Here is a 5,574-nt window from a genome sequence, read left to right on the forward strand (position 1 = left end):
AGGGGAGAGGGGGGGGGGGGGGAAGTATAAATACTCTCATGGTGCCTTGTGAATTTGTGGAGTACTTTTTCGTATTTATTATTATTTACCTCATTCTGTGCAGGACTATAAAGTCCAGTAAACTTGCTCTTAATCGATGCTTTATATACCACTACTGATCTGTGCCCTACAGCGGGAAAAAAATTGGTCCAAGGTCTCCTAACAAGAAACACAACTTCTCTGACAACTGCACTATGAAATACTTCTATTTCCACTTAACAATTTTGCCATCTTTGATATATGAAGTAACAGAAAACTTTGATTTTTTCCCTTGTTTCTTTCCCCAAACCGAGAGGCCGCAGAACGCAGAGCAGCAGCTTTCTCGGAGGAGGCGCAGAAGTGGGAAGGAAAGACGGTGAACGATCGCCACCAAGTGGGAAAATACAAAACCGCAGCGTGTGCCTCTGAATTGGCTCTTTGGCTATGCAACCCTGCTAGGGAAAAATGTCCGTCAGCTCTCATAGCAGCACCCTAACAAGCAGCTGCAAGTTTTCAACTTTTGCTTAATTTCCCTAAGCAGAATTTAAATTATATTTATCCTGCCTCAGAAATTTAGTAGTGGGTTTTGATTTTCAAATAATTATAGAAAAATCATTTGGTGAGCACAGTTACAGCCTGTGCATGTCTCTCTTCCATTCAAAGAACCTTACCCCATGACAACTTTTTTGTATGTCTAAAAGCAAATTCCAACTCCACAGAAATCAGCAGGAGGAGAATAACGGCATTCTCTGCAGGAGGAAGAGAGGGCACCATCCCACTTCTCTTTTTTTATTTGCATGATGTGGCACTCATGATATTATATAAAACTACCTGCAATATAAAATAGGGGTGAACATTTCTGAATGCACCCAAAGTTGCGATAAAGTAGTCATCTTTGAATATCGTGCCCATTTTTTTAAAGGTAGATTCTGGTTCATATAGCAAACGTTGTTTCTAGTTCTGTCACTATTTCCTGTGACACTGGGTACCACTTCGTCTTTCAGGATTGCTATGCTTACAGATACATTCTCTCACTATGTTTCTACTTACAGGTACCTGCACCTGTTTGGTGAAAAGCACAGTTAATAAAAGTTGGTACTCTGGGATAGCTCAGAATATCATTGGGCTATCCTAAAGCAGCTGAGAATAACACTTGGACATATCACCATGTGTTTGTCAGGTTTGAGAGGCTGGAGAGCCTGCGTTCAAGTCTATGCTCCCAATCAGGCAAAAGCAGATTTTTTGAACCTGAGTTTTCTATAATCCAGTGAATCTTCTAGCACTGCTTCCAAAACCTTTTGGTAGCTTTGAACACTTTGAGCATTGTGAATTCCAGAAAAGAATTCACAGATATATATCCAACTCCCTCTTTTCTTCCCCGAAGTGTTTGGCACCTGCTTTTCTCTGGAACCACCGCTTTCTCCTTAACATTTTCCATGAGCTAGTGCTGGCCGCTGCCTGCTCAACCTTGGTACTTCCTGTGAATCTTGTTCACAATTGTGTTTAACAATTGACACACTGTGGTAAGGACTCCTGAAACAAATTAGGAATGAAGATTCCAGTGAACAGAAGGGAGGCAGGAAATATAAAACTCAGATTTAGGTCCAGTGACTCAAAGAAATGTAAGTTCCTAACTCTTACTTTTTTGACTCTACTAGTGGGAATGGATCTCTCTCCATAAATAAGCAAAGTACGTTTACAGAAGTAGCTATGATTGTGCCACCATCTGAGAGATGGCAATGGAATGAATTGTCCTTCCTGAGCAATTGGCATCACCAGAATAAAGAACAAATTCAAAATGCCATTATTGATGGCAATATGAAAATTTAAAAGAATCGGAAAAAAACAAATCCTGACATGTCTCATTTTAACCCTAATTTCATTTTTGAGGTAGTATAGTTCTTGATGGGTATAACTGGTCTATTTTGGCTCCTGATAGTACCAGCTAACTACAGGAGATAGGAACATTGTTTTTGTATGGCCATGGGTACAAGATCAATAAAAGTATAACCAAACCATTGCAGAGCTGCTCTAAACACTTCAATAAGTAATGAAAAGTGGAGCAATGGTGAGTTAGAATCTCTGTATCTATTTGGGCATAACTTTCTTCAACTCAGGTACTCATGAAAAACCTGAATTTCCTAATTATTTCAGATCAGCAGGATATCCTTGAGAGCAATCAAAAAGCCTAGTGTGGAATTTAGCTGCAGTTGTCCACGCAACTACTTGATTTTGCTCAGCCTTGCACCTTAGTTCAAGAATCATACCCAAAGCACCATGCCTGCACGCTCATGGTAGAGACCTGTGTACTCCATGATATCCATTAAGAGTCTCATTCAGTTCCTAAATTTGGGTGTCATACCTGGATGCATTTTTGCTACTCTGCAACATCAAAACCTGAAAGTATTCCTGTGGGTCAGTCTGCTTGGGAGTTTGCCTCTGAGTTTTACACAGGACTTTGATCTGCTAATCCAAAGTCCTTACAGCAATTTAGCACTTGATAATAGGCAATCAAGTCATTTCTGGTGTATTACAGAAAATATTAAGCAATCCAGTAGTATCTATGGACTGTTATCCTGAATTGTTCAACTGAAATGGCACTGTTTCACACCAATTTTCACCGAGGACATAAGGGAATATTCACAGGTCCATCAACTTCTCACAGGCACTGAACAAATCATCTGATACAGCACTTGTCAATGGAAGCACCTGGAGCGTCTAAATCTTTGCAGAGGAACCTGAGAACTACAATTAGGTGCCTACAGTCTGTTCTGTAGCTCACATTTATTGCCAAACCCTGTAAAGTAACTTCTTTTATAGAGTACTATTTATTAAGCATGTAGAGTGGTTAAGTCAAGATAAAAGCTCTGGGGAATGAGATTTGAAGACTATCGAAGGAAAACACTCCTAGAGACTTCAGTTTTAAATGTGCTCTTTTTGAGAGACGAGTGATAATTTCTAACTTTTCAGAGTTACTGGAGAAATAAAAAGAATTACCAAGTATGTTGAGTTGAGGAAACGTTTTGTCCTTTTACTGTTCTTACTAGGTTGTAAGAGTTGTTAGTCCCCAACTGGGGTTAAAATTGCACTTGGTTTAGAAACTTCTAAAATAATCTCAAATGAAAGTATATCAGTTTGTATATTATTAGATTAATATTAAAGAATATAGTAAGATGTAAGAGGAATCAATTTTTAAGTCTGTTGGTAATCCCTTTCTTGTATTTAGCAAAATATAGCAAACAAATCAGTATAAAACACCTATTGTCTAACAAAAGGGCTGCTGCAAATAGAGAGGGGAAATGTTGACAATGAATGAAATGATGACAAAAATTCAAGTACTGTTGAAGAGTATCTTAAGTTTTACTGAATCTTTAGGTTGTGAAATAATCAACTATAAGAACATTTTGATTCTAATAAGTTAGCCCCTATGGGAGCGTTATGTATTGGATGCTGTGTTACTTAATTTGAGGCTGTGTTGCTTGAAGTCCCTATTCCCTATTCTCTGGACTCTCTAGACCATAACCAGAGCCCCCAGGTTCTATTGTATATGGGATGAGTTATTTGACAACCTGGCAAGGTAGATATCTAGCTGGCCAACTTGGCAACAAAACCTACTTTTAAGGTGTCCTGAAGTGAACTGTCTTCATTATAATACTAAAAAACACCCCCACAGGTCAAGAAGACCCTTGCCCAGGTGAAGACCCTTCCCCCGCGCAAGCATAGTAACAGAAGAGAATGACATAACCGATATTATAATTATATGTAAATCACTAACCAATCATTGTAACTGGGAGTGCACTACCTTATAATTTTTGTGTATAAATGTAACGGTGATCTAGCCATAGGTGTGCTTGATTTGTGGAATTCCACCTTGCACCCGGCCGTAATAAAGAATGCCTGCTTTCTAAAACTCCACATTGAGTCTTAGAGAGTTCATCATCTGCCGATTTACGGTAACAGTACCAAGTCCCTTCCTTCCACATTCAAAAGTCTGTACCTGTGAAAAAATATTCTCCCCACCATTTCCCAACTGGCACTGGCCAAATGCCAAGCCTAAACCATACCAAATGAATTAGCTAAACAAAGGTATAAATATTCTCAGACAAAAAGATCTAACACGTGACTGGTTTATGTGATGTTCTTTTAATTAGCCATGTTCCAATAAGCCTCAGTTTTAATTTCATAAGCCTCAGGATCCATTTTGTTTTGGTGAATTCTCCTCCCCCTCAGTAATTAACTATTTAACCGCAACTAATGAAAAAAGAAGTCAAATTGCATATTGGTTTTATCAGCAGTGATAGATAATTAATTAATCATTGGTTCTGTTTAAATTGGTTGAGTATTGTTATTATGAAAAAGTAAGTACACGGCCCAGAGTTAGCTTTCATTTTCAGATTTCTATATGCCTAGCTGAAGACACTAACATACATACAAGTGACCGCATTTCTTTTCATGATAAAAACTCCTTGCAAATTATTCATTTTGTCTTTTACTTATTTTCAAGCATTTAGAAAGGTTTATAGCAGGTAAATGAAACAAACTAAAAAATACATAATGGAGAAACTCATAATAACTGGAGCTAATGCTATACAAGTATACAGTAATAGTAGTAGCTCACGACACCATATTTAAGACTATGAAGTGGTATCATCACGATGGAGAAAAATGCTAAAATTTGTCATGTTTTGTTGATCTATACATAGGGTAGATCTTACTGTATTTTTCCTTCTAAATTGTCCATCCACCAAATATGTTTAAAATGTCACAGACTAATTCCTATTACAACTATCAAAAATAGTGGGACACAGTATGAAAAGTATTTTATTTTAATCAAACACATTTTATTACAAGTATTTTGACCCATATTCCCCATGTTAATATTCAGCAAGATCTTCGAAAATCCAAGGCCAGGTATAATAACAAGGAAGCTACTCAAGGAGCAGGGGATCTGCAAATTCATAGGAAAAGTGTAATAAAAACCATTTTAAGATTGTACTGTAGGAATCAGAAGGGACTGAACGTGTGTTTAACCTTAGCACTTCTCTTTTCCTAACTCTTAAAAAATCATGCAAGCTAGAAAAAGATATCTATAAGGGTGTAGTTTCATCCTACCCTACTCTAGGAATTTAGGATCATTTTAGTCTCTGTTCCTCCCACAGGGGTGGGAGAGTTAGGCTCCCGCTCGAGAGGGTCAAGCCCAGCCAAGACCAGCAGGTTGCCAGCGCTCTGGTGCTTGAGCCTTGCAGACGTGGGCGCAGGGCCAGGGTGTATCTCTGCATGCACGCAGTGGTGCCTTGTGCTGAGTGCCCTAGCATGGGGAGGGATGTGCTGGTGCTGCACCAAAGCCAGGCCAGCACCCCTGGGTAGGACCTCACGGCTGAAAGAGCCTTGCATGAAGGCAATTCCCTGAGAGCCAGATGTAGCGATTTCTCCCAATTCAAGAGATTAAATGCCCCAAGACGTGAAACGGAGGGACTGTCCTGGTTTTGGCAGGGATAGAGTCAATTTCCTTCCTAGTAGCTGGTACAGTGCTGTGTTTTGGATTTAGTATGAGAA

This window comes from Aptenodytes forsteri, unplaced genomic scaffold (genome assembly GCF_000699145.1).
Source record: "Aptenodytes forsteri isolate BGI_AS27 unplaced genomic scaffold, ASM69914v1 Scaffold242, whole genome shotgun sequence".
NCBI lineage: Eukaryota > Metazoa > Chordata > Aves > Sphenisciformes > Spheniscidae > Aptenodytes > Aptenodytes forsteri.